This window comes from Ambystoma mexicanum, chromosome 9 (genome assembly GCF_040938575.1).
Source record: "Ambystoma mexicanum isolate Mex_15411 chromosome 9, UKY_AmexF1_1, whole genome shotgun sequence".
Taxonomy (NCBI): Eukaryota; Metazoa; Chordata; class Amphibia; order Caudata; family Ambystomatidae; genus Ambystoma; species Ambystoma mexicanum.
In genome coordinates, this window is record NC_090931.1 from 4454891 (window position 1) to 4468328 (window position 13438).

A 13438-nucleotide genomic window follows, 5' to 3' on the forward strand; every position below is an offset into this window, starting at 1 on the left:
ACTGCAGTCTTTCTTCTAGCTACAGTAGTGAAGCATAGCGCTCAACCATTTGTGTTGCAAAGGCGGGTGTCACTGTGAAGGCAGGAGGCTGTGCTGCAGCTAGCCCATCACACACAGGGCTACTTGCACTGCAGTCTTTCTTCTAGCTTTAGTAGTGAAGGCAGGTGGCTGTGCTGCAGCTAGCCCATCACACACAGGGCTACTTGCACTGCAGTCTTTTTGTGCTGCAGCTAGCCCATCACACAGAGGGCTACTTGCACTGCAGTCTTTCTTTTAGCTTCAGTGGTGAAGGCAGGTGTCTGTGCCACAGCTAGCCCATCACACACAGGGCTACTTGCACTGCAGTCTTTTTGTGCTGCAGCTAGCCCATCACACAGAGGGCTACTTGCACTGCAGTCTTTCTTTTAGCTTCAGTGGTGAAGGCAGGTGTCTGTGCCACAGCTAGCCCATCACACACAGGGCTACTTGCACTGCAGTCTTTTTGTGCTGCAGTCTGCCCATCACACACAGGGCTACTTGCACAGCAGTCTTTCTGTGCAGCAGCTAGCCCATCACACACAGGGCTACTTGCACTGCAGTCTTTCTTCTGTTTCTATGCAACATGCTTCAGCCACGTGTGCTTTGAATCCCTCCGCCCAGATTGGCGACTCCCCTCCGCTGTAACACGTCAGTATTCAGAGGCCAGGTTGCCCGTGGAAACCCTCCACAGCGTGGGCGAGTTTAGAACAGTGTTAGATATAAGGCAGATATCCAGGCTGCCTGCCTGCGCAAGGTCAAATCTGATCTGAGTAAAATAATGTTTAAGGAAGACAATATTATTGGTATTGCCTTGAATTTACAAGCGAACGCGCGTATATTTACATTAATCCATTAAAAAAATGAACAATATTTTTAATGAAATGATAACATGATGATAAATGGCTATAGTTGCAGTGGCGTTTCCTCGATTTAACACACTTCTTGCGAGTAAATCCAGAGCTGCTGCCTGAGGGAGTGGGAGAGAGCACCATTCCAAGATGGCCGCCCGGCGCGCTGCTAGCGCTCGACCTTCCTCTCTTTCGCTACTTCCTCCCGGGTTCCCTAAGCCGCGCCGTGTTGGGGATCTAGAACGGACACGTCACTACAGCCAGCTCTTCAACCGAACCTGCATCCCAGAGTAGGCGTGTACTCAAAAAGGAAAATACTCAATTGCACAAATCAAAGGCAGCTGTACTGAGGATTCGGACTGGCAGAGGAGTGAACCAATCAATTTGCGGAACTGTTCACTTGATCTTTAGAATTGACATATTCATCACCCAATGAGCGCTCGCCAGGCCTAGGGTTCAGGGGTCAGCCAATAGGCGGGCTTTGCGGCTCTGGGCGGGTTCTTTTTGGTGGGTCGGCGGCTGTGGTGGTAGGAGCTGATGGGGAGCTGATCGCAGGGGTGCAGGTAAGGATGAGGGGCAGCGTGGAGATTTCAAACTGATGCACAAACCTCTAATGAGTCTAGCCCGAAACACAGGACAGCTGTCACTGTGTGTCAGGGCGAAAAATCTGTACCCCTTGACTTCCTTACCTGGGGCAGCACAGCTGATTGCCTGTGCTCGCCTGCACCCCCCTGACAGCAGCCCCTTGCTGCCTGCACCCCCCTTGCTGCCTGCACCCCCCCTGACAGCAGCCCCTTGCTGCCTGCACCCCCCCTGACAGCAGCCCCTTGCTGCCTGCACCCCCCTGACAGCAGCCCCTTGCTGCCTGCACCCCCCCTGACAGCAGCCCCTTGCTGCCTGCACCCCCCCTGACAGCAGCCCCTTGCTGCCTGTACCCCCCTGACAGCAGCCCCTTGCTGCCTGCACCCCACCCCCTGACAGCAGCCCCTTGCTGCCTGCACCCCCCCTGACAGCAGCCCCTTGCTGCCTGCACCCCCCCCCCTGACAGCAACCTCTTGCTGCCTGCACCCCCCCTGACAGCAACCCCTTGCTGCCTGCAACCCCCCCTGACAGCAGCCCCTTGCTGCCTGCACCCCCCTGACAGCAGCCCCTTGCTGCCTGCACCCCCCTGACAGCAGCCCCTTGCTGCCTGCACCCCCCTGACAGCAGCCCCTTGCTGCCTGCACCCCCCTGACAGCAGCCCCTTGCTGCCTGCACCCCCCTGACAGCAGCCCCTTGCTGCCTGCACCCCCCTGACAGCAGCCCCTTGCTGCCTGCACCCCCCTGACAGCAGCCCCTTGCTGCCTGCACCCCCCTGACAGCAGCCCCTTGCTGCCTGCACCCCCCTGACAGCAGCCCCTTGCTGCCTGCACCCCCCTGACAGCAGCCCCTTGCTGCCTGCACCCCCCTGACAGCAGCCCCTTGCTGCCTGCACCCCCCTGACAGCAGCCCCTTGCTGCCTGCACCCCCCTGACAGCAGCCCCTTGCTGCCTGCACCCCACCCCCTGACAGCAGCCCCTTGCTGCCTGCACCCCACCCCCTGACAGCAGCCCCTTGCTGCCTGCACCCCACCCCCTGACAGCAGCCCCTGGCTGCCTGCACCCCCCTGACAGCAGCCCCTGGCTGCCTGCACCCCCCCTGACAGCAGCCCCTGGCTGCCTGCACCCCCCCTGACAGCAGCCCCTGGCTGCCTGCACCCCCCCTGACAGCAGCCCCTTGCTGCCTGCACCCCCCCTGACAGCAACCCCTGGCTGCCTGCACCCCCCCTGACAGCAACCCCTGGCTGCCTGCACCCCCCCCTGACAGCAGCCCCTGGCTGCCTGCACCACCCCCCCTGACAGCAGCCCCTGGCTGCCTGCACCACCCCCCCTGACAGCAGCCCCTGGCTGCCTGCACCACCCCCCCTGACAGCAGCCCCTGGCTGCCTGCACCACCCCCCCTGACAGCAGCCCCTGGCTGCCTGCACCACCCCCCCTGACAGCAGCCCCTGGCTGCCTGCACCACCCCCCCTGACAGCAGCCCCTGGCTGCCTGCACCACCCCCCCTGACAGCAGCCCCTGGCTGCCTGCACACCCCCCCCTGACAGCAGCCCCTGGCTGCCTGCACTCCCCCCCCCTCCCCCTGACAGCAGCCCCTGGCTGCCTGCACCCCCCCTGACGGCAGCCTCTTGCTGCCTGCACCCCCCTTCTGGTGGGGGGGATGCACCCTATGGCAAACTCATCTGACAGCTTCCACCCTGACAGAATATGCACCCTTCCGTAGAACCACCTGGATGCACTCAACTGTGCAGCTCCCCCTCTTTACTTCCTGTGTCACATGAATGCACTGTCCTATGACGGCCTGTAGAGATGTGGGTTTCATTTGCTTACACCTGTATATCGTGACTGTATGCACCACCCGAATTTCCCCACCTGTGACCACATTCCCTTACTTTAACAACCTCTGATTGTCCCAATGTGACTGTGTGTTCCCTCCCTTCCCCCGAAGTAACCCTCTGTGACAGAACCATCTGTCCATATTCCCTGCAAGCCCAGGCTGCATGTCCTCACCCTCTGGTACTACTTCCTAACTATCTCACTCTTTGACACCACCCCTTTACTGTCTGTAAACCCTAATGCCCCTTCTTTCCACAAAATGACATACAGCCACCACTGTCGCCGGAATGTAACACCTGAATGCACCCTCCCGTGGCAGCACTGAGTAGTATTTGAGTGCAAGGAGCAGATATAAATCAAGTGCTGGAAGTAACACTTGGATAGGACATTTTTGTTAAACCCGTAGCACATTTAAATCTTCAATTAAGACATTAACTCGCAGCATACCTCTTACAAATAGCACTGTAAAGCCCAACTTTATTACTGCTGCTTGATAGAACTATCTCAAAGAGATCACAGGAGGATGTATTTTGGGAATGGAGGGGCAGGTAGTGGGTGGGAATTGCCATAGGGATTGGCAGGCTATCTATGCCAAGTGATGGATCGAAATTAGCTTGGATAAGCAAGAGCTAAAATCAGCTCCTGGGTATTCTGCATCAGCCATTGACCAGGAGCTACCCCTGGGGAACCAGGAGCTGATGCATAGCGTCCCGCCAGTATTAATTCTACGTAAAATGCAAACATATTGTGTCTTAATGTTTACAGATTGTCCCAAAATGCACCAAGTTGCATTCACATAGGTGTGCTTATTCAGCCTTTGTTGGTCTGGGAAGCTACCAGGCTCTTCTAGGCTATACGCATGAGCTAAATAGCTCACAGCTCCCCTCAATTTCGAAACCTGAAGTCAATTGGCTGGGAAAATAACCAAACTCCCATGAGCTGTGTGGCCCCCCCACGCTGTGCTCCAATGCATTAGTTTTGTGTTATAAGTGGCATGTAACAAAGCTATCAGTTTTGTCTTGTATATAGGAATAAGATAGGGAAATTCCAGACAGTATTTTATGCCTTCATGCTCACACCATTTGCCTGCCGGCTATTGTCATTTTATGGCCAGATGGTACTATATTTGCATTTTTTTAAAAATATTGTTTAAAGCGCTCTCCTAGCTGGAGGTCAGCAGAGCGCTGTACATGATGTGGGTAGCCTGCGTTTGGGGTGGTGTTTTCTAACAGCGCAGTACTCTTGTCAGTTTGTATTTGTATTTTATTTATATAGCGCTTTACACCAAAGTGCTTTACAGCATAACAACCAAAATACATTAAACATGTAACACAGAAGCAATTAAACATGATTCAAACCAGAAAAACAGCATGTAGAACAATTTGCATTTGGGAAGGAAGAGAAGAGGAGAGGTATGGGAGGAAAGGGGAAGGTGGAAGTCAAAGTGGGGAGAGACAGGAAGAGGTAAAGGAACATGAAGGTGGAGGGGAAAGAAGAGGAGGAAGGGGAGAAGAGTCAGGGAAGCGGGTGCAGAAGGAGTGTTTTTAAGGAGGAACAGAAGGAGGAATAGTTGGAGATGGAGCGGATAGAGAAAGGGAGCGAGTTCCAATGTAAGGGGGCAAGGAGTTGGAAAGGGCAGAAATGAGAGGAGGCACAGGGAGGGGAGGGGGCGCAGAGAGTGAAAAGTGATCAGTGGCGCGTAGAGAGCGAGAGGGGGCATAGAAAGGGAGAAGAGAGGAGAGGTAAGGAGGGGCAAGGTCATGAAGAGATTTAAAAACGAAACAAAGGAAGTGGTATTTAAGTTGGGAGTGGAAGGGAAGCCAGCCTAGGTTGGCAAGTGAATTTGGAGATAGAATCATAGGGAGAGAGAAGACAGAGTGCAGACGGCAGAGTGGTAAAGGGATTTAAGAGGGGCGAGATGGGAGGAGGGGAGACCGAAAAAGATAGAGGAACAGTAGAAGAGGCGAGAAAAGATGAGGGAAGAGATTAAGAGTTTAGTGGCATGGAAAGTGAGAGAAGAACTGACTTTACGGATATTAAAGAGATGAAAGCGACAAGAGCAAGTAGTAAGGGAAATGTGCTAAGTGAAGGACAGGGAAGTCAAAGCAGATTCCTAGATTCTAGGCATGGGTGGAAAAGAATGGACAGAGGGGGGAGAGGGAGGAGGAAGTGTGTTGGAAGGGAAGAAAAGGACTTCAGTTCTCTCTGTATTGAGAGAGAGAGAAAATGCGATGACATCCAGTTTTTAATGGCAGAGAGACAGGAGGAGAGTTTAAGATGAAGGTCTGGGTTGAAGGAAGAGAAGGAGAGGAACAGTTGAGAGTCATCGGCATAGAAATGGTGAGAGGTTCCAAAGTAGGAGATGAGAGGAGCGAGAAGAGAAGTATAGAGAGAGAATAAGAAGGGTCCGAGGACGGAACCTTGGGGAACACCATAGTTTAGAGGGAAGGTGGAGGAGGTATGAGGTTTGTGCATCCGTCGGATTTGTCCTTGGTCGGGTGTTGTTGGAAAAAGCTTGGTTTTGAGAGATTTGTGAAATTGGAGAATTTTGGGGGTGTTCTGACCTGATACGGGGATCAAGTGCTGGCGGGTGGGTGCAGGGGTCAACATTTCAAGGGACAAGCTACTATCCAGCCATAAAAAGTCACTTACAACCTAAATTCTAAACATAAACAGCAAACTATTTCTAACTCGTCAAGTCCATTATCACTAGCCAGTGGTAAGGGCACATTTGTGCACTGGTGGGTGCATGACTAGAGAAGGATTGTGGATCCAGTGCTCGTGGAGGAGGTCGAGCACATTGGTCCATTTGCTGCATGAGGAGCGTGTGTCACAAGGTATGTGTAGTTTGGCTAGGTCTGCTGGTGTGCTACTCGCGACTGCCTTTTTGATGATCCCGGTAGTTTGTGTCCAGGCCTGGAAAGGAAGCCAGTGTAGTTTACGCAGGACAGGGGTGATTCTGTCAAATCTTTCCGCATGTATGAGTGCTGTGGTGGATACTTTTAGCAGAGCTAATTCAGCGGCTGGGAGCCCCATCAGCAGGGCATTTCCTCCATCGATGTCAGGAAGTCCTAATGCAAAGTGGAGGGTTTGATTTTGAGAAGTTTTGGAGCTAGTTTAGTTTATTTGTAAAGCGCGGCCAAACCCTCGGGTAGCTGGCCGCATTAATCTTGTGGACAACTTAGTTACATAACATTGCGTGAAAAAGGTACATACATTCGGTGGTACATAGAAGAGTACAGTAGGTGACATGATGCAGGTACAATAGATAATATAGGACCAGGTTACATGGTGGTCCAGTTCAATTATAAGCTGAATCATATGGTACTGATTAGAGATGTGGAGAAGCATAGTCGGTGGGTAAGCAGGTAACATTTTGTTAGACAGAGAGCCAGGATTTCACCATGGCTCTGAATGGCCAGAAGGAAGCTTCAGATCTGATTGCTAAAGGGAGTGTATTCCACCATTGTGCAGCGAGAACAGGGAAGCTGGATCCTCCTACTGTTTCTAAATTGAATTTGGGAATCTTTAGTTGGTGCAAATACAGTGTTCTAGTGGGTCTGGAAGTGCTATGTCTAGAGAATTTGTCAGACGGGTAGCGTGGGCGGTCAGTGAAACACAGACAAGAAGGCTGTTTGTGCCTTCTTGTCTGTGTTTCTGGAAGGACAGACTGTTGTTGATGGTGAATCCTAGGGATTTTGCTGAATCCGAGAGTTGCAGACAAAATTCTTCTGGTGCATATCATTGAGGCATTGTTTAGTAGGGGTGTTGCGGTATTGGTTTTATGGCAGCATGATAACCTTCTTGCCAAACGACGGTATATCGTGATTATCGCGGTATAGCAGGTGGAGTTAACTAATCTTAACAAATATTTTCTTAAAGGTCATGAATTGTCAGCATTTTGAAACTTGTCTCTGCACATTTTTTTAGCTGATCCTCCAGGAATCTAAGGCGGCTGCAGATTTGGTCTTTCATGGCGCTGCCTTGAATGAAAGAGTGACTAGTGGAAGTGTTAAAATGCACATTTTGAGCAATGAGCTTGCTGCTCAGTCACAGGTCATCGCTTTGAAAATCGGCCTCGACCTGCATTATTTTGGAACCACGTGGCATGGGCATCATGACCCCCTCACTGCGGATCAGTCGATACCGCTTTATCCCATTAAAGGGAGAAAAGTCACTCATGTGAGGTCTGAAAGCCCATGTCATGGTGTTTCTTTTGTCAACATGTCATAGCCAACACACACACTCACCAAAAGGTTGCATATGTATCAAATCACTATAGCTTGTTTACCATCTGCCTGGTGTATTATAAAGGTCTGATGTTGGAGTCACCACTGACCATATAATCCTAAAAGGACAGCATTCAGTGGCCGCTGTTGATTTCTTTCTTGATTCTTGCAATGCATGTTAATTTACCTTCTTAAAGATAGTGGCACAAAATCTTTTTGAAAATTACAAAGTTAAAATACATATTGGCACACATATGGCCTAGATCACCACAGCCCCACAATTACCATTTCCCCCAGGTCTGAGCGCATTAGGACCCCTGTCATGTGAGTTGAGACGGAGGAATGCTTTCTTGGGTGGTGTCACAAATCGAGGATAGACCTGAGTAATATCTCTCCCCCATTGCTCTGGATACTTCAAATTGAATGTAGAATCTGTCCTGCCTGCTTGAGTCCAGTGCCATATGCAGAAGGCAGGTGAAGGATCAAGTGAAGCAACAACTCTAGTGCCAATGTCTAAATCTACACAGAGGACAGTGGGGGGGGGGGCAGTTTATATACTAGCACAAAGCACTGATAGGCCCAGTGTTCATACAGTCTACAGAGCTAACATTTTTTGTGGACATGCATCAGAAGGGCATCTAGTTCATTCCCCCCTTTGAATTCTGTGATGTGTAGTTCCCCATCTTGCAAATTGATTGGGAAAACTACAAATTGGCTGATCTTTAACCCGACTCTACTGATCACAGAGGAAGAGCGGTCACATCATCAAAGCTGTATTTACTAATGTGGCCTCCTCACTTTCCCTATGCTCTTGTCTGTCAAACACCATATCCCACATTGCGAGATCCAGAATGTGCAGCACTTGCTTACTGCAGCCTTTCCAAATCAGATTGAAAAGCTCACGTAATACCTGCAGGCCCTAAAACAGTATACCAGTGTAAACAACGTGACAGTTATAGTTAAATGAAGCTGTTCACCGTATCTAGAACAGTATACTGTCCCCTATTGTTTAGTGGGGGCTCATGAGGACGAATTCAGTCTTGGAGGAGTTAAGTTTAAGGTAGGCAGTCAACATCCAGGTCTGGATGGGTGCAAGGTAGTCGCAGAGATGACTGATGTCCTGTGGACTGAGTATTGTGCCTGTTTTGGTGGATGGTAATGCAGAGATTTTTGAGGAGGGTCCCCAGATACTCCATGCAAAGGTTAAAGAGGACGAGTGAAAGGATGGAGCGTTGGTGTACTCTGCAGGAGAGTGGGAGTTTGTTGGAATACAGTGTTCTCTGGACGGCCTGGTGTCTGCCGACAGGTGGTGGATAAACCAATTCAGTGAATCCCATCCTGCCAGCGAGGAAGGAGAGTGGCCGACTGTTGAATGCAGGTGACCAGTCAAGGAGAATGTGGAGGGCTGAGTTGCCTTTATATGTAAATGGTATGCATTGTCCACTACCTGGACTGACTCTCTTGATTCTGTACTTTGCACGAAGCCCTAACGGATAGTCATGTAGGAGGTGTAGTTCGATTCTAGCAAGTAGTTGTGTAGCGATTTTTGCCAATAAGCGGTACGTTTGTAATAGGTCGGTAGTTAGCCAGGTTGCCTGGGTCTAGGGTCTGTTTTCTTTCCTTCTACTTCACCCTATTGAGTCATTTACTCTTCTCTATCCTTTCCACAGTTTCGCTTTTCAAGGCATAAAATAAGCAGTGTTGCATCGCAATTAATGGGCAATTCTGTAGGTTTTCTAATTTGACACTTTGTGTAGCAAAGCTAGCTATTTAAGGTACCCTGTTCAATGAAAGCACAGCTTGCCCTGCATTCCCCTCTTGCCCTCATGGATTATCTATACCCTCTTTTCTCTGTTCACTGCTAGTTCAAAGTGGTCAATAGAGCCAGAGTGCATCAGTAATCATCTTTTGCACTCTTAGTGCCAAAATCCTGTAGAAGTTCTAAGCAATTTTCTTTTTCAAATAATTGAAAACCAGAAGTAATGGGATTGATACCTTTTTATTAAGCTAACTTAATACTTTCTAGCAAAAACCATTATGTTTTAACTTAATTTTTCTTAAGACAGTCTTTCAATTCCTAAAAATTTAAGTTGTTATAATGCATAATTACAGTAAAACACTGCATTGTCTCCATGCTTTACAGTAAAGTTTAGGTTAGTGTATCTAAATCTCATGGTGGCAACTATAGTTCATTGTGTTGGAGACGTTGCATCATATTGACGAGTGAACACTTTTTTAAAATTGTATATAATCACATGGTCCACTGCTTTTGATGCCAGACCTAGTTCTGTAGCCTGCTGGTTGCGTGCATCTGGGCAACTGATGCTCAACCTATGAGCTTCTCCCATAGTCCTTGATATTCTGTCTTGTCACCCTGTTGCACCAGCTACTCTGAAAGTGAGATGGCTGCAAGCTACAATATTCCACCTAGTTTGCTATGTGCTACGCATCCAGTCTACTTAGTCTCGTACCTTCTTTCCTCTTACATAATGAATACACAAAGCTAACCAAATGTTTGCACAAAGTAGTGATCAATAGTTCCATCCAATCTGTACAACTACAGACATCCTGTACATCCATACAATGTAGTTATCTTCCAGAGCTCGCTTATATTAGCACCAGCGGGAGAGCTGGCCAAACTATTATCAGAGCCTCTTTATCATATCTATTTCAGGGTTGGAAATTGCTGGGAACTATGCAGCTTCTGCTTCTAGCCAAGTAGAGCTTGGTTAGTTTGAAACCAACAGCAACCAGGAGATACTTTTGGCTCCCCTGGCCAACTGGTGCCTTACAAACATGCACATGTTACGCTAACCTTGAGTGTTTTAGAATGTTAATAAAGATGAATTAGAAGACTTAAACATAAACATGCAAAAAGCATGCATCTCATGTTGAAGTTAGACTAGTGGTGCGCAGCATACTCACTCCTGGTTACCCAGAAGAACCTCCTGCATACTGGGTGATGCCCGACACCCAGGAGCTGGTTTTAGCTCATGCGCTCACTTCAAGCCCCAATATTTGTGTCCATTCATGCAGCCAACATTATACATTTTGCAGACACTCATCCAAGGCTCAGTCTTTTTGCCCGCTCGCATAGTCTAGTAGATTTTATGAAAGGAGAGTACCATTTGCTGTGGATGTTAGAAACTTTTATTTAACATTTAAAATGTCAAGTTCCACTGTGCATGGCTGGCCTCTGGGTGGCGCAGTTTGTGGTGACTATGAAACAAACTCATGGTGGCAACAGTAAAGACAGACACAAGTGATCACAGTTTATTAAACTGCAAAGGTAGGTTGCAAAAACGCCTAATCTAAATCTAAGATGGGAGCGAGCTTCGACCATCAAATTATAATAAGGCAGTCCTAGTGCCATTGTGTTGAATAAAAGGGCCTGTACTAAGAAAAAACCTATTGCCAATCCTTACAGTAAATACAAAAAAGTGTGGGATAATGTTCTTAAGGAAGTGTTTAGAAATGATAAGTCAGGATGCAGTATTTGAGGTCTCCCTTCCCCCACGTTTTCAGCACGGTACAAGGTGGGACTTTGGATCACAGCACATGCTCAAGCATTCCCAGCACGAGCTAACAGTTCCACTCTCAGCAATGGGGGCCTTCGGTGGTTAAGAAAAAAGTTCTCTGTACGTTGAGTGATGCTTTTCAACCTTGGATCCCCCTCTTCCGGGCGCAGATCCCAAGAAAGTTTCTTAATGATAACAGGAACTCCGATAGCTATATCGTCCTGCTTTCAAGGGCCTGACAGATTCAAAGTAAAAGATTCAACAAAAAGTTCTAAAGTTCTTCTCGTGGCATTATGTGGGTGGTAGTTCTTCACCCCTGGGTTCCCCCTCTTCTGGGTTCAAACCCCACTCAAATATCAGTCTTTCTTTGTCTGGTGTCCCTCTCGCATGGCGTTTATTCAAAAGGCTTTCCCTCTTGTACTTTGCTTTGTTGCATTCACGTGTCACTGGGTGTTGGCTTCTCACCCTCGGATCTCCCTCTTACGGGCGCAGATCCGACTATTCGCCTCCCTCAATCGGGTTCACTATGGCTTTCAAGGCAGCTTTGCTTTGTCTTTGCAAATCTTAATGTCTTTTTAAACAGTTCACTGTGGACATCCCTCATTCGTGGTCACTATTGTCAATCGTGTCTTTCTTATTCGGCTTTTACAATGTGAGATTCACTTCCCTTAGCTTCACAATCATCTGTCGGTCAAAGACTTTCGACTGTACAGAGTATTTTGCAATATCCCTGTTTGACCACTCTGACCCCCTTCTCTCCTTCCCCAGGGCCTTCTGGTTATGGTAGTTTCAACAATCTGGTTATCGCCCAGAGTTTCCTGAGTGAGCACTGACTCCTCTGTCGCTGGTTCCCCCTGGCTCTTTTCGCATCAATAGTTCTTAACTTTTCACAGTTCAATTAGACGTTTGCTACTTTTCGTTCAACACAGTTAGGTTTCTTATCGACGCTCCGCTCGATTCACTGGCTGTGAGGAACCGCTTGGCTTTCTTCCTCTTAAGAGTCAAGGTTGTACCACAGAGACAAGCGTCTCTCCCAGGCCTGGTTATCATAAGAGGAGGGTCTCTTGTACCATTGACATCTGCTGCAACATACGCTGGCTATTGTTCGCGGTCTTAAGATTCCTTCGGCACAGGTTTCACGAGCCTTGGTCGGAAAGGGCAAGGTCTCTTCTCTCCTTGTCACCCTCTTGGTATGCGCCGTCTTTCTTTTTCTCTTGAACTGCTGTGCTGAGTTAGCTCTCATGTCGTGCGGTCTGCCTTGCTTGTCTTGTTGGTTTGTTTGTTTTATTTATTACTTGTATTGCGCGCCAGACACAAAGGTGTACGGGTGCATTGCATAAGATCATTCAAAGCTTAGTTACAAAAAAGTATACAGTCAATATAGTTACACGTAGAAAAATACATAGAATTTCGAGTCTTGTTCTCTGTCTTTTATCCTTGTGGGGAAGGGAAAGGGCCATTGGGTTTTTGCGGGTTCTGGGTTTTTGCGGGTTCTGGTCAATTGCCTGACCCTGGTGTTGGGACATGTCGGGTAAATGGCTTGAGTGTTAGTCTGTCGTCCTTCGTAATATACGAAGTGTTCACGTCGGAAAAGGCGGAGGATGTGTTTGTGTATCCTACGTGGAAGGTTGGGGAAAAGTTGTCCATAAGAAGGGGATACCGCATCTCACCCATCAGTTTCCCACTTACACTCCCCAAGGAAACCCCCCATCTAGGTGAACCTCCCTCTCTGGTCCACCCCCAGGAACTGGATCCAATAGCAATGGCTGTGTCCAGGCCACCTGGATGACAGACCCCCAGGGAATAGTAAGGGAGAGACTTTCAGGTTTCTCACAACAAGCACCATTTTACAAAAAGTGCATTTAATTATGTTGTCATCTCTTGACGTTTTTTCAAGTGCATTTCTCTTAGGTTAAGTGGGTAAACTAAGTTACTCGACCTGCACGTCTAGCAGAATTTTCAGGCCTGACTCATCCCACTGATGTTTTACTTCAGCTGTACACAAAACTGCTGCATTGTTAATTTGATGTCTTTGGTACCAATAACTTCTGGTGACATTAAACCTATTTGTACAACATTGCTAACAAATGGGTTTGTTTGACAATAGGAAACCCCTGCTAATACATTTAAAACTAATTTATCCCTTGCTTTTTTTATGACCATTTCATTTTTTTAACTGTAGTAATATTCCTCCACTCTTCCTAATAAAGGTCAATGTGCTTGGTTCTTCTCTAGCACAGAGGCTAAGTTATTTGGAATTTCAATTGCTTTTTCTGCATCTGTTGTTGGCTACTGGGATCCACGGGAGGAAATTGTAAGCAGCAACCTGCTTGCCATGCATAAAAAGTAACTTCCCCCTTGGAATGATTGCCACCGCATCCTGCCTCACATGTGCACAACACACCATTTCC

At 48.3% G+C, this 13438-nt stretch overlaps 1 protein-coding gene across 1 annotated transcript in view; it reads left to right on the plus strand.

The window, feature by feature from the left end:
* Positions 1-1292: 1292 nt before the first annotated feature.
* STT3A (STT3 oligosaccharyltransferase complex catalytic subunit A) overlaps positions 1293-13438 on the plus strand; it is a 160387-nt gene continuing 148241 nt past the window's right edge. Inside the window, exon 1 of the mRNA XM_069614069.1 lies at positions 1293-1429. The gene's annotated coding sequence lies outside the window, so the exon portion shown is untranslated. The remainder of the gene's footprint in view (positions 1430-13438) is intronic.